Source organism: Eschrichtius robustus, chromosome 13 (genome assembly GCF_028021215.1).
Source record: "Eschrichtius robustus isolate mEscRob2 chromosome 13, mEscRob2.pri, whole genome shotgun sequence".
Classification (NCBI taxonomy): domain Eukaryota; kingdom Metazoa; phylum Chordata; class Mammalia; order Artiodactyla; family Eschrichtiidae; genus Eschrichtius; species Eschrichtius robustus.
The window spans coordinates 19057293-19074017 of NC_090836.1; the positions used below are offsets into that span (position 1 = coordinate 19057293).

General features: G+C 39.5%; 1 pseudogene; it reads right to left on the minus strand.

Annotated features, from left to right (window-relative positions):
• Nucleotides 1–7532: 7532 nt before the first annotated feature.
• Nucleotides 7533–16446, minus strand: LOC137775762 (poly(A) polymerase type 3-like; annotated as a pseudogene).
• Between the last annotated feature and the right edge of the window lie 279 nt (nucleotides 16447–16725).

Consider the following 16725-nt stretch of genomic DNA (forward strand, 5'->3'; position numbering starts at 1 on the left):
GTTTGCAAGAGTGTTATTGGCATGAAAAGAAAAACACTCCATAAATTTTAATAATGTTTTCCTTATCCTTTTAGTAACCCTAATATGTATATATATATAGCTTAATCTTCTCTGTTTTAAACTCTTTTTGCAAATGGTTTTATTATATACTTTTTTGTGCCTTGATTAATTTAAAGACATTTAAAAGATATTCTCTTGATTTTTTCCTGAGTTTTAAAATTTTGTTGTTTACATTTTAATTATTTTTTATTTGCATACAAATTTTCCTAGAACCATTTAATGAATGATCCACCCTTTCCCCAGTGATTTATAATGTCAGATCTGAAATAAATCAGGTTTTCATAAATGCCTGATTTCTATTATAGTCCATTGATTTGTTTTTCTGTTCCCATACAAATGCCACACTCTCTTAATTATTATAATTTTTATTCAAAATTTTCCTGTGTGGTAAAGCACCTGGCTCTTCCTTCTCAGGAGTGTCTGGGCTATTCTGAGCTGTTGACATTTCCATATGATTTTCCCCCAACATTTTATTATGAAAAGTTCCAAGAATGAAAAAAACTTGAAAGAATTTTATAGCAAACAAACACCCATGAACCCACCACTTAGATTCTATAATTAACCTTTTGCCATGTTGCTTTGTCACATAACTGTCCATCTCTCTATTTACCCATTAATCTACATATGATTAAAAAATTAGCTTTTAGTGTTCCATAAAACCTACTGAACTGTGATTAGAATTAAATTGAATATACAGAACATGTTAGGGATAACTGATATGGTTAGAATACACACATGTTCATGTAATCCATGAACATGGTATATCTCTCATTTATTTAAGTCATCTTTCATGCCTTCCAGTGCAGTATTATATTTTTCTTCTTGGAGATCTTGCAAAGATTTTGTGAAATTTATTTATACAACTTTTTAAAATTTTTTTAATTTTTTTAATTTTTGATTTTTAGGGGGTATTTTTAAAAGTTGTGTATTGTAAATGTCTGTTCCTGGTGTGTAAATGTACAATTGACTTTTTAATATGGATTTAAAAACTAATAATCTTATATCTAGCTACCTTGTTAAAATCTCTTAATAGTTCTAACACTTTACCTATATAATTTTTTTTTGAGTTTTCTATGTATACAAGCATAAAATGATGGCTGTTGATTTTTCCTGTTTAGTTCTCATGTTTTTGACTTATTTTCTTTTTCTTATTTTACTGGTTCAGATATCCTGTATAATGTGAATAGAAATGGTGATATCAGGCTTTTTTCTTTTTTCTAATTTTAAAGTTAATGCTTTAAAAATTTCACTATTGTGTTGATGTTTGCTGTAGGTTTTATTTGAGGGTGGGGTAGATGTTTTTGTTTGTTAGCAAATTTGGAATTTATTTTTGAAGCAAATTAAGACTTTCCATGAAGTTCTGAATGTTTTGGGATTTGAAGCAATGATTTGAACCTATGAGAGTTACTTTTTTTTTTTTTTAATTTTTATTTATTATTTTTGACCATGTTGGGTCTTCGTTGCTGTGCGCAGGCTTTCTCTAGTTGTGGCGAGTGGGGGTTACTCTTCATTGAGGTGCATAGGCTTCTCATTGTGGTGGCTTCTCTTATTGCAGAGCACGGGCTCTAGGCACGCAGGCTTCAGTAGTTGCAGCACTCGGGCTCAGCAGTTGTGGCACGTGGGCCCTAGAGCACACGGGCTTCAGTAGTTGTGGCTTGCAGGCTCTAGAGAGCAGGCTCAGTAGTTGTGGTGCACAGGCTTAGTTGCTCCGCGGCATGTGAGATCTTCCTGGACCAGGGATTGAACCCATGACTCTTGCATTGGCAGGCGGATTCTTAACCACTGCACCAACAAGGAAGTCCCAAGAGTTACTTTTTAATGAGGATAAAATTTCTCAAGGGAAGATCTCTCTTTCATACTTTTATCTTTAACCACTCAGTAAGCAACCACTCCCCACTGCCATCTTTGCCCTCAGCTTAACGTTGCATGAGCACTCAATAAATACCCATTGATTAATGCCAAGGATTTATATGCTTCTAGTCCTGGGATTTGATGGTTCATTTTGCATGAAAAACTTTTGCCAATTTGCTTTATTCTTGTTCATTCTAAAGCTGATGTGTTGCTTGAGTCAAACTGTAGATGTCCTTTTGCTTGTCTTTATCTCATGCACAGCAAAAACAAAAACAAAATCAAAAAAAGGGAGGAGGAAATTTTTAGTTCTCTTAGTAATTCAGAATTTCTGTGAGTTTCATATAGAACTCTTTTCCCAATAAAATTCTTAACATCCAGCAGTGACCACAGGTTAGAGTCAAGGTATCTAAATTGAGATAAGTTGGTACTATGGCAGAAAACTGGGTATATGACTATTCTGAACTTTATTTTGGTAGTGGTCATAGGCAGAAATTATTTTTCTTTGTCTAAGTCTCCATATTAGTCAGCTGTTGCCAAAATAATGCCACATCCCAATCTGCCCAGAACTCAGCAACTTACACAGCATTAATTTTCCTAGCTCATGGTCCTGCAAGTTTGTTGGGTCATATCTGCTTGAAGATGCTCATTGGTTGACCTTGGCTCTAGGTTTCAGGTTGAGTTTAGGTCTGCTCCATATGTTTCTTCATTCTTCTTGAACCAACAACAATCTCAAGAATTCAGGATGACAAGTCAAATTACACAAACACATCTGTGTTACATGTGCTAACAACCCATTAGTCGAAGCAAGTCACATGGCCAAGCCCAGCATCAATGGGGTAGAGAAATATACTCTGCCCTCTAAAATGTGCTGTGAGGTTGCATAGCAGAGAATGGGAATGAGTGAACACCCAAGAACAATAATCTAATCTACCACAGTCTTTCATATATGTGATGATTAAATGAGATAACATATATAATGTGCTTAAGGCATAGTAAATGCTCAGTAGGGTTGCCTATTATTATTGTTATTATTTTATGTAAAACAAAGCAATCAAACTAGCTGATCTTCAGAATACTTGATATATCTAAATTTTTGCTTTCCATTTACCACTTGAGATTCCTTCTTTTTCCTCACTTTGCCCCCCTGTTCTTTCCCTATTGTAATAGAATTAACAATAATATGGCTTTAGTCAATAAATCTCTTTGGGGGCTTCCCTCGTGGTGCAGTGGTTAAGAATCCGCCTGCCAATGCAGGGGACACGGGTTTGAGCCCTGGTCGGGGAAGATCCCACATGCCACAGAGCAACTAAGCCCATGCGCCACAACTACTGAGTCTGTGCTCTAGAGCCCGCGAGCCACAACTACTGAAGCCCGTGCGCCTACAGCCCGTGCTCCACAACAAGAGAAGCCACTGCAAGGAGAAGCCTGCACACTGCAACAAAGAGTAGCCCCTACTCGCTGTAACTAGAGAAAGCCCGAGCACAGCAATAAAGACCCAACGTAGCCAAAGATAAATAAAAAAAGAAAGTCTTTGGTATTCTTATGATTACAGTCTGGTAATGTTTAATACTCTCAGAATCTTTATCTGTGTGAAATTCAGTGCTGCATCTGGTGGAAGAAACATTGGCTGTTTATTTTCTCTTCTGTGTCTGCACTGGTTGAATGTTATATCGCGCAGATAACTGCTTTTGATTCAAAGAGGCAACATGATTTCAGACCTAATTACTACAGAAGTAATTGCTCCTTGGCAAATGGGACCTGCCAGTCTGCCCAGACTTCAAATGTCAAAGAGCCAAGGGAATGCAGGGCATGTTCAGATCCTCTGATGGAAATTCATTGCCCTTCTCAGTTTGGCAGCCTGGAAGACTAGGATTTTAGCCACCCAAATGTAAACGGGAACTCTTTCAATCCCTGTTTCACCTGAGGCCGCAAGACAATAGAAGATGCCAAGTGAGGTGCAGCATCACGTAGACGCATTTTGAGAAGATGGTAGTTATGGACTGATTTTGCAGATCATCTGCCGCCAGTCTATGAAAGAAGTTGGAGAGATTGGGAGGACTTAGCTGAAGATATAAGAGAGGACTGTTTAGAGAGAGCTTTTAGTATGGCGCTCATCCCCTTTCCTCGTGGAGATGAAGTAGTGGAGAGGCTTCTTCTTGCTTTAAGTCAAGCAAAATGTGCTTCAGAGGAATACATTGGTTTCCTGTTGGTCAAGGGGCAGAGTTGACTGATGTCTGACACATGCTTTAAGCACCTAAAAGCAAGATTCTCTGGTTAGAGCTTCCTGCTTTGCTGATGGGACAGGGAATGACATGAGTCTTTTCCATGGATCAAATGTGGGCCACCTGTGAGAAAGAAAGCTGGTCTCGGACTGCCTTGAATCCTGCCCAAGCACTTGGGGCAGGTAGGGCAAGAGAGCTCATCGAGAAAGGCGGCAGGAAGCCAGGAGCTGCTGCAGGACCTGTGAGCCAGGAGCCAGAGCAAAGCGATTTTCCTAGTTCTGTGCGTGAGAGGTCTCAGTGAGGGCAGGAGCTCCACAAAGAACCCTTATGCACCTCATGAGTGAGTCAGCTTTACACAGTAGCCAGCCAGAGGGAGCCAGTGGCAGATTGCATCGGTTTTAGTCAGGCAAGACCTTCTCTCTGTGTCCTTACCTCTTCTCCCTTCTCTCTCCTGACCCCAGTTCCACCTTCAATCTTGCGTAGGGGAGAGGAAGCTGACTAAATGAGATGGAGGAAAGGGAGAAGCAAGAGGGGCAATTGAGAAAAGGTTGAATGTGTGGGTCCCCATTGGGAGTGCAGGTCCAAACATGGGGAGGAGGGAAATTTTAGCTTTAAATTCTGTAATTTTGACTTTCAATTATGAGACTCTTTTTCAGACAAAACGACTTTCTTATCTGAGAATGCCTGGAAAAACTAATTCCATCTTCCCAGAATTTCTTTCAGGAGCAGAGGAAGCATTAACCCCATAGAATGAACCAAAATTGAGGGTGTTGAAGAAAACAGTGGTTCTATAATTGAATCCTACTAGTTTTACATGTTCACACTTTAAGAGAGGAAGCTTTTTGTTTTTTTGTTTTTCCTCCAAGCAGTTCCATGATTCTTTATTCCAAAGAGCATTGGTTCTCAACCAGGGGATCACATTCACCCTGGGTACCTCACCCTCCATCCACTAGGAGGCATGAAGAAACCTGTGGGCGGGAGCAGAGGATATATGTAAACTGAAAATCCACCCAACTGATTGCTTCCCTGTCCAACACCCTTATTTAAAAATTTCTCCCACAGGTAGACCTCAGACTTCTCTAAATTGTTCCCCTGTCATCTGGAAAGATTCTTTAAAATTACAGATCCTTATGCTCTATCATAGACCCACTGACTCAGAATCTCTGGGGGGTTTAGGAAGAGTCTTACAAATCTTGCAGGTGATTGTGGTCCACTGGGTTATAAGGTTTGGCATTTGGGAGGATGGATGAGATATTTTGAGAGTGCTGGCATCAGCAATGAATATATTGCTCTAAAAAGACCAAGTATTCTGGTGAAAGGAGTGAGGCTTCAAGAGTTTCTGCTATGTATTCTTTTAACAAAATTTATCTTTAAACATTTAGATTGCTATTTTAAGCGACTAGATAAATGTTAGAGTGTTTATTGGGTTGGTCTTTTCCCACTATATTGGAACATTACCTCTATTATAGTGGCTTCTTAGCCATCTGGTAATTCTGTTGATGGGAGCTAAAATGGAAAACAGAGGGCACTATTAGCCCACAACTCCAAAACATAACAGTTGTTTGATTTTCCACCAATCTTGCCAAAAGTAGGCCAATGACAATATTGTTTCTAACCCACATGCCTCCCTCAGGCCAAGTTGGAAACCCATCCCTTGTGGCAGAACAAGTCTGTCACTGATGGAAAAGAATCAGTAAGTTAAAAATAAAGATCAGGTCCAGGAGTTTTGCCAGCATCAAGAATGTGCTTCATCAATAGGACAGGGTATAGGATAATGATCATTCTAATTTTCTTTGTCTTTTGCTTTGGAACTCTTCACCGTTGTTGAATAAGGACCAAATGAAATGCAATACACTGCTTTATTAGTGTTCTCTTAGCCAGTATATTAATTATTTTTCCTGACAAATGTCTGCGAGGAGCGGTATTAGAGTAGCCTGATTTATGGCTACTTCACTTTGCAAGTCATATGCTCAGGATAGCACAAATAGAGGAATATTTTAAGTGCCAAAAATATGAAATGTTAAACTTATTTCTGAGTGATTTTATTTTTGTTCTTGATTTAGAAGCATTAATATATTTTCTTGACAGCTGAACAGCGAGGGAGATGTTTTGGCTGGTGTAAATACCTATAGGCTGAAGAAGAATGCATTTATCTACTTACTGAGTTTGGGCATATTGTTGAGTTGAGAAATTTTAGATAAGGCACCCTCTTCACCTAATCAAGCACTGGAGGACAGCAGGACTGGGGAATGGCATTTTATTGTTCTTAGGTGGAAGAGGAGTGCTTTCTTGAGTGGTGAGGGAAAGAATGGGATAATTATTCTCAAATGACTGAAGATTTATCATAGGGAAGAACTCTGTGATGCCCCAGGGGGCAGACTTAGAGCCCTCTCCTTCAATCCCCATATTGGACTGGTCAAAAAGTACTGATGATGATTTTACTTCCTTACCTCTGAAATCTGTTGGTTCATCTCTTCCTCACACGTATCACCTTTGTTTAGACATATTTCCTATTTCAGAAGGAAGGAACAGAGAGAAGGTAGGAGAGGGAAAGGGGAAGAAACAAACCACTTACAGGTCTCCTCTCTATTCTTTCTTATGTTTTCTCCTTTCTCTGGTTCATCCTCAACTTCAGTCAGAGTAATTTTTCAAATCAGAAAATAAACTTATGGTTACCACAGGAAAAAGGGGGGGAGGTATAAATTGGGAGTTTGGGATTGACATATACACACTACTATGTATAAAATAGATAACCAACAAGGACCTACTATATAGCACAGGGAACTCTGCTCAATATTCTGTAATAACCTAAGTAGGAAAAGAATTTGAAAAAGGATAGATATATGTATATGTATAACTTAGTCACTTTGCTGTGCACCTGAAAGTAACACAGCATTGTAAATCAACTATACTCTAATATAAAATAAAAATTAAAAAAAATTCTAGGGAATTATACACCACATCTGCTTAAAACAAAGCTGATTAATAAAACTTAAAAAAAGAAAGTCAATCATGTCACTTCCTCATTTAACATTCTTTACTGATTCCCCATAGCCTGGAGTTCAAACTCCTTGTCACGAAGAACAAGTGTTTTCCTAATTTGCCTCTAACAGACTTTTGTCAGTCTTATCTTCTGCTCCACAACCTTTTATTGAGGACATACGGAGCCACTTAAGTTTCCAAATATGTTGTGCTCTTTTAGGCTTCCATGCTTGTATTTATACTATTCCTTGGACCTGGAATGTTCTTTTTCTTTTGAGTCCTGTTCACCCTTTCTCTAATACCATGCTCTCTTCGAAGCCTTCTCTGACCACTCCCTTAGCAGAGGTAGTGGCTTCTGCATCCAGTTTCTCAGAGAGCACTTTGTATGTCTGTGTACTGGCGTTTATTATTCCACCATCAGACGTCCTGCCCCTGCTCGCATGACACCGTGAGGTCCCTAGAGGCAGCTGTGTCACTGTCCCCAACCCCCAGTACACTGTGTTTCTGCAACAGAGAAACACTTTGTGTTGAAGCTCTTTACGAGGTGTTGAAGCTCTTTACAGGAGGATTTCATCTCGACATGAGTTAGAACTTTTAAACAATTATAGCTGTTCAAAAATCGAAGAGGCTGCCTGGTACAGAGTAGGTGCTTAACAAATAAGTGGAATATTGAATGAGCTGTAACACTTGAATCTCCTGTCACTAGGAAGTATTCAAGTTGTTTGACAGGCTCATTCAAGCATCATAAGAAGTGCTTCATGATGAATCATTGAAAAATTTTCATCAAGAGTTGATGAAATACAGTTAGGCTGTATTTCACTGTATTTTGGGAAGTATCTATCTATCTATCTACGATATCTATCTACACACACATATACACATATATGACTAAAAGCTTCTATCTACCTAAATGATTAAAATAATACGAAATTTTTTCTACATCATATTTCTTTCTCTTTTTTCCTGCTTGAAGATTTGATTAGGACAGTCAAGTGTGAATATTACTTAAAGTATTTTTCTTTTACTTTCAGCAACTAGGGCTATTCATACCTTCTCAATTCGTTTGCACAAGTCTTCAGGGTAATTCTTGCTGCTATTGATGACTAAAGTACCTATATGATAGGAGTGGATTGAAAAAGTTAATACTTTGAAGGCAAAGGAAAAACCTCATAGTTCCTCTTCAAAGTTAGAGAAAAAGAAGAGAAATTATGCAAAAAGGGAAATGGCATGTTTCATATTTTAATTTTTAAGACTGACTTGTATATGATAATTTATATCTCTTTGACTATAGCATTTTTATGTAACTTTATTATTTATCCAACTTTTCAAAGTGTCAAAATTTATATAGGAAAAGTACTACCTATTATTATGATGTACCCTTCGGTGTACAATCCTATACAATCCTTGACATGAAGTGATGCTCTTGATATCATTGAGGTAAACAGAATATCCGAAAAGAGAATCTTCCCTGACACAAGGACAGGATAATACCACATGGAGGAAAGAAGGGGGCATAGTTAGGGATGGTATAACAAATAGACAAAAATTACAAAAGTCTACATCAACTGTACTCCAATAAAAAAATTTCAGAAGAGCAAAAAAAAAAAAAAATATAAAAGTCTCAAGCAAGAGAAGTTTATTTCTCCATCATATAAGAGGGTGAAGGTAAGCTGGTGGTCCAGGGAGAGTAGGCAACTCTGCTCAGTGAGGATATCAGCCAACTAGGTCCTACTTGATGCTTTGCATTCCCGAGGGCAGCAGTTTTCAAATGTTAGCCTGTATCAGACCTGGAGGGCTTTTTAAAACACAGAATGCTGGACCCCAAGACCAGGGTTTCTGATTCAGTATGTCTGGGGTGGGGACTGAGAATCTGCATTTCTAAAAAGCTCCCAAGTGATACTGATGTTGCTGGTCAGGGGACTAGACTTGAAGAGGCACTGTTCTCGAGTGCTGTCCCCATCCTCCCTAGCCCCCTGGAAGGGAAAAACAGAAAGTAAAAAAGGTATGGCCCAGAGGTTACACATATTTCTTCTGCTCAGATTCTTTTAGGCAGAACATAGTCAAATGGCCACATCTACCTCCAAGAGAAGTGAAAGTACAATAGCTTCTATTATTAAAGGGAAGAAGAAATCATTCCAATATTGAGTCTTCTGACTTATGAACAAGTTATATTGTCCAGGTTATTTAGGTCTGTGATTCTCTCAGCAATGTCTTGTATTCTTCAGTGAGCAGGTCTTTCACATCTTCTATCATAATTATTTTTAACTGTTTCATATTTTTGAAGCTATTGTAAGTGATATTATTTTTAATATTAAAATTTCGAATGTTTGTTGCACATATATAGAAATACGGTTGTCAGTTCTTTCCAAAGAGATCTATAGAATCAATACAAACCCAATCAAAACCCTAGCAGGCTGTGTGTGTGTGTGATATTGACAAACTGACTCTAAAATTCACATGGAAATGCAAAGGACCTAGAAGAGCCAAAATGACTTTGAAAAAGAAAAACAAAATTAGAAGGCTAATATCACCTAATTTCAAGACTTATAAAGCTACAGTAATCAATAAACTATGGTAATAGCGTAAAGATAGAAAAAAAAAGATCAATGAACAAGAAAGGTCCAGAAACAGACTCATACATATATGGACAATTGATTTTTGACAAAGGTGCAGAGAGAATTTAGTGGAGAAAGGATAGTCTTTTCAACAATAGTGCTGGAATAACTGGATATCTATATGCAAAACAAACCAGAACAAACTTCAGTTCAAACCTTATACCATATACAAAAGTTAACTCAAAATCTCAAAATGGATCAGAGACTTAAATGTAAAATCTAAAACTATAAGACATCCAGAAGAAAGCAAAAGTAAAAATCTTTGTGACACTAGGCTAGATAAAGATTTATTAGCTATGACACAAAAAATATGATGTATAAAATAAATATTAATAAATTCAACCTCATCAAAATTAAAAAACTTCTCCTCTCCAAAGGAGAAAAGAATGAGAAGACAAGCCACAAGCTGGGAGAAAATATTTGCAAAGCATATAACTGTTAAAGCACTGTATCCACAATATGCAGAAAACTCTGAAGACTCAATAACATGAAAATAACGCAGTTAAAAATGGGCAACAAAATTAAACAGACTTAACCCAAGATGCTACATGCATGGCAAATAAATACATGAACAGATCCTTAACATCACTATGTATCAGGAAAATGCAAATTAAAACCACAATGAGATACCACTACACACCTATTAGTTGGCTAAATTAAAAAGATTGGCATATTAAGTGTTGACCAGGATGTGGAGGAGCTAGAACTTTCAAACTATGCTGTTGGGAATGTCAAATGGTAAAGCCACTTTGGAAAAGTTTGGCAGTTTAACTCTCTTAAAAAGTTCAACATACACTTACATACGACCCAGCCATTCCACTCTAAGGTATTAGCCTAAGAGAAAAGAAGTCATATGTCCATACAAAGAACTTCTACATGCATGTTCACAGCAGCTTTATTTGTAAAAACCCCAAACTGGAAAAGAGCCAAATAGGTGAATGGATAAACAAATCGTGGCATATTCATACAATGGAATGTTACTTAAAAATAAAATGGAAGGAACTAATGATCTATACAACAACATGGATATATCCCAAAATTTCTATGAAAGAGTCCAGATATTGAGTACATATTGTACGAGTCCATTTTGATAAAACTTTGAACATGAAAACTTATATTGACAGAGCAGATCAGGTGTTGCCTGAGAGGGTAGGTGGGATGAGTAAGTGAGAGGAATGAGAAAAGGCACGAGGAAATGTGGGAGTGATAGAAGAATCATTACCTTGAAAGTGATAATGGTTTCATGGGTTTATACATATGTAAAACTTATCACATTGTACACTTACTGTGCTTATTGCATGCTTTTATATCTCGATAAAGTTGCTTTAAAAAAGGAAAAGAGAAAAAAATATAAGGCTCAAATAACGTATGAGTTATTGTAGCTTATATTGATTTTTAAAAGATGTACTAGAATTCAATTGAACTAAATGGATGTTTGACTATTTTCAACTATTTTAAAAGCGGTTCGTGTACATGAAAGCCTAAGCATGGATGAGGTTCAAGGGATATTTTAGTTGTGTTGTCTTCATGTTACCAAATAGGGAACACGTATCTAGAGTCAGAGTGATTGACAGGAAGATCTTGGAAGACCAGAATTTTAGTTCTGATTTCTCCAAATGTCCTGGAACTAGCTTATTTCTCTGACCAATCTAATTTTGCCACCTGTAAAATAGACAAAATAATACTTAGCTCAGAGGACAGGGTGGAGAAAGGAGACAGAATAGCTAGTAAAAGGGCTGTTAGATTGTTTGAAGTAGGAATAATTACTATCCCTACATATTCTTTTTCCGGACATTCTCCTTAGTTTTTCCACTCCCTGGAAATCTCTTTTGTCATTCAACTTCAGTTGGCATCTTTCCTATTTAAAGCAAAATGTGTTGAGTCGGCAGATTTGACGGACTTCTGAAGCCTCTAGTGACTCGGGGCTGACAAAACTCTTAACTCTTTTTGGCCCAGAAACTGAAGCTCAGGAATTTGTCCTTTTCAAGTTGCTTTGGGGGCAATTGTGGTTTTTCCCCAAGCTTGGTCTTGCAGGGGCAGCCGATTGAGTGAAGGAGTGAGTGCTTTTATACCCAAGCTGAAGCTTTGAGTAAAACTTAGCTGCTGTAAGAGGATTAGGGGAGGGCTGGAATGCACTCCTTGCCAGATTGAAGTGTTAGCATCTCCCGAAGGTGTCTGTTTGGGGTGAGTCATTTTAGCTGCTTATATCGGTGCTCAGCACAGACCCTTGTACAGATGCTTCAGAGAAACAGCATTGAGGTGTCCACAACTAACACATAAGCATTATCACCAAGCACTAAAGTTATAACGAGCAGCCTGTGAGACCAGATGGGATGTAGAGGATGGGCTTTTGTATAATGCCTTCCCAGTGACAACCTTTCCCTTTCCTACAGGATAGAGGAGAACTTCAACCAGTGGGGTGCTGGTAAATGCTTAACCACCGGCTCAGGGCGGTGGGGAGAGGACTGATTTTTAGTGTCTTCCAATTTCCATGATTTAAATACTATCGTCATGGTCAATTTCAAGCTTCTAATATATTGTCAACCAGCTCACAAATTCCACAAAGTTTAGATTGGCTCTCAAAAGCCAGCGCAAGCCGGCTCCAACACGCCACTGGATTAAACAAACCAGTGGGCAAGGGCAGCCATAAAGTAAAGCCAGGGTCGTTCTCCATATCTCGCCCCTAACTCTACCCCTGGATTAGCAGGTCCTGTAAGAGTTCGTGAATTGCCTAAGGTCCCACCAACACTCAGAGACAAAGATGAGACTTCTTCTAAAAACTAAAGAATGGATAAGATATTGTTTTTTTCCTTCTCATACTTTCTGATTAAACGTTAGTGTGTCTTGAACAGTTTGAGTCAAACCTACGAAAATTTCTCAATTATCAGGATCAAAGTTCCCTTTAAGGTAGTTGGTTTTTAACTTCTGGGCTGAAATGGTGCCCACAGATGCTGAGAAAGAAGATGCTGTGGTGTTTTCTCTGGAACATTCCCCAAGCATACTAGTTCTCAGTGGGGTCAGAGTGATACATCCCCTGGGGAATGTTTAGGAAATTTGTTGGGAATATTTTGAATTGTCCCAATGATTTAGGTGCTTCAGTGGCTTAAGTGTCACCATAGCATATGGAGAGGCAGAGACACTCAAGATTTTGTAATACCAGGACAGTCTCACGTAAAGAATGGTCCTGTATTCTGTACAACTTCAGATGTTCCCAATAGGCATCCATGTAAATGAAAAACGCTGTTTACAATTTTCTAAGCCTGGAATGTAACACCATTTTACCTATGAACATATAGTAAATTTTTACCATGTAAACATACACAGAATTTTCTAAGAATGCAACTACCATGTAAGTGGAAGGGAAATTATGTCACATTTTGGTGAGAACATTATCAAGCATGACATAATATTACCGAGTTATCTCCCAATTTGGAACAGCGTATCATTGCCCAGAAGATGGCCTATTGTTTGTAGCTATTGCACATTCAAAGTGATTTAAAGTATACAGGAATACAGTTGTTTAGCCTTTATTTCAAGATGTCAAATACAAACAAAAGTGTGTTTTAAATCTAAACATTTGTTGTAGATAAGCGCAAACATAGGACTACTTCATTATGTTTTCTGGTGTATTTGTGTTTGAGCATTTCCACCTTGAAAAATATATCATTTCATTATGTTTACTCTGTCCACTGTCCAGTCCAGCACCCTAGTCAGGAAACGAGGAAACTCAGCTCCTCTCTCCTTCCGACTCCTTAGATTCATTCACTATGTTCTGTTGATTCCATCTCCTACGTGTCCTCTTCTCCCACTACATCGGAGCTGCCTTAGTTCAGGCGCACACTATTTCCTGTCTAGACCATTCCAAAATCTACCAATTAATCTCTCATTGTGCACTCTCCCCACCCCACTCCCGCCAACCCATTCTCTACACAAATGTTAAATGATCTTTCTAAAACACAAATCTGGGAAAGTTACTTCCCTACTGAACATTTCATTGGGTCCTTGCAGAAGAGAGGATAAAACCTAGACTTCTCGGGATGGTGCCATGAGACAGTCTCTGTTGATCTCTGTCTGCTCTCAAATCAGACTTTGGCACAGTGAACCATCCACGCCATTTCATTTCTCTGCGATCTGGACACACTGTTGTATTTGTTAGGAAATCTTTCTCCTCAGTCCTGCCAGCCTGGCAAATTTCATTCATCCTTTAAGACCCAGCCCAATTTCCTCTTCCAAACCTCCCTGACATGATGGCTTCAAGTGATCCTAGTACTCCCCTTTCTTAACGATGTTTAGTGAACTCTATTAGAACAGTCCGATTACCACCAGGCGTGATGCCAGCCCATTGTCCCACTTCCCTGTCCATATGAGAAGATGATGGCGAGGGAATAAAGACGTCACGATTGTCAAAGTTGACCTGCCAGCTGGATGCGGGCAATTGGAGGCTCCTCCCTGTCTTTGGAATGTACATTTCACCCACCATTTCCACACTAGGAGCTACTTCAAGGACATAGCCTTGAGGGGTAAGATATTGTTGAGACCATCTGGATGGTACATACATGACTGAACATAATTAAGGCCTCTATATAAATTTTTAAGATTCCCGCCAGCAGGTGCAGAGACCTACTCATCTTGTAGTCCCAAGACAAGCCTCCTAAGTAATCTCCTTTGCTGATTACACCTGCCACCTACCAATCTGGAGTGGTTTGCCTGTTTCATTGGTCTCTCCTCTGTGTAGGGGGGCCGATTTTGAATTTCATCCAGGTAACCAACCAAATTCCTGAGGTTGCAAACTAACAGTGATCCTTGGCCTTGAGGGGAGGGCTGTCCTTCCCAGCCCTTGCTTCACCAGGATGCCAAAGCCAGATGAGGAGGCCTTCAAGAGGACTACTTGAAGGATGGGGAGAACTGCATCTTTTTAAAAAATAATTAATTAATTAATTAATTTTTATTTTTGGCTGCATTGGGTCTTCATTGCTGTGTGCGGGCTTTCTCTAGTTGTGGTGAGCGGGGGCTACTCTTCGTTGCGGTGTGCAGGCTTCTCATTGCGGTGGCTTCTCTTGTTGCGGAGCACGGGCTCTAGGTGCGTGGGCTTCAGTAGTTGTGGCACGTGGGCTCAGTAGTTGTGGCACATGGGCTTAGTTGCTCCGCAGCATATGGGCTCTTCCTGGCCCAGGGCGCAAACCCATGTCCCGTGCATTGGCAGGTGGATTCTTAACCATTGTACCACCAGGGAAGTCCGAGAACTGCATCTTGATTCCTGGCTGGATTCTTTTTTTTTTTTAAGTATCTTTTTATCATTATTTTTTAAGCACAAATGCCCACACAACTTTTACTTACAAGGTAGTTCTGTATAGACTGAATTAAAAAGTTAGTGACCTTGATATTACAAAGTATGTACAATTAAATGTAGTTCACAGGGTACATAATTACACTTCTCACTTCAGAGGGCAATTATAGTTGAGACCGAAAGAAAGTGTAATGTCCACTCATAGGTAACAGGATGGGAAGTCTCCCTGAAGTTTTTGCAGACGATTTTTATTTGTTATTGCACAGTGTGAATTTCCAGGGGAAAAAATAATACACTAACCCTTGGGTCCCATACAGGCAAATTCAGATTGCATTCTTCAGGTTGTTTCAATAGGACTGGCTTTTGCCATTCCCATTTAGAAAATACCAAGAAAAATTTATGTACAGGAGTTGATGCTATTGCATTTGGATAAAGCTGGCAAGTTCTTGCTACTAGCATAGCCCAGGAAACACCACAGAGGAAACCTAATATGTTGGAATAGATGTGGCATTTAGCCCACAGTTTGATAGCTCTCAGGGTTAACCTGAAGTTGTCAATGTTTAGTACTAGATGTAAAATTTCATCAGTTACCCTGCAACGTTAAGATTTCTTATGGATCTTGCATCTAAATTTTAAAGCAGACTGTCATCTCTTAAGTCCAAGTCTTCTGGAAGAGTCTGCAGTGCTCATCTGGCAAACAAAATATCAATCTCTATCCCATGAAAACACAGCTTGATAACTGATTACAAATGCCTCTTCGACAGCTCTTACATCTTTTACTTCTCCCTGTAATTTCAACTTATCATAGAATGAGGTGAAAAAGTCGCTTCGATCATCATGTCTTGGGGCAACACACAACGCATCAATATCGGTACCTTTCGTAGGTACTCCTCATCTATAAGATCCAAACGTAAAAACTCTTACCAGGTTATTTAATTTTCCCCAAATGAAAATCCTGCGCAGCAGTTCTCTTCCTCTCCCAAAACCCCCAAAGGACTTGCGTGGCAATTAGTTTCTGTGTAAGTACGCGGTCAGATTCCTTGGGGGTTGCTAAACTGACGGGACAGATGACGCCATGGTGCTCTGCCGCGGCTGCGCTCGCGATAACCGCGTTGTACGTCGGCCACGTCCGCCCTGGGCGTGGCCACTGAGGCGGGAGGGAGAGGGGGCGGGCCTCAGCCCCGGGTCGACGCCTCAGCGCCGGGTCCACGCCCAGCCCGGCCCCCGCTCCCGCCTCAGGCCCTGCGGCCTTCACTGCTTCGCCTCCTTCCTCTTGGTCCTCACGTGGCGCCCGAGAGCTACCACAGCAACGTTCTAGAACCCTGGCTGGATTCTTGCTGAACTTCAGAATCAGTAAGTCCTCCACGTTACCGATAGAGCCAAGTGCGGTTAAGAGATTTCTTGCCAGAAAAACAGTGATAAATACCATTTCTGCAGAGCTTATCGTATACCAGACCCAGAATATACATTATTTATGACTCCAAAGAACCTTCTGGGATAGGTATTATGTTCTGTTTTGCAGAGACACGCTTTGAGAAGCTAGGTTACTCTTGGTGACTGACTCCTAAGTGGTGAGGTAGATATTCTGTCCTAGGGTGCTCAGCCCATTCACTTTGGATTATCAGGGTCACAGGGTAGCGAGGGTAGGAGAAAGACCTGTTCACTTACTTTTTTTTTTTTTTTTTTTAACTGAAGTATAGTTGATTTG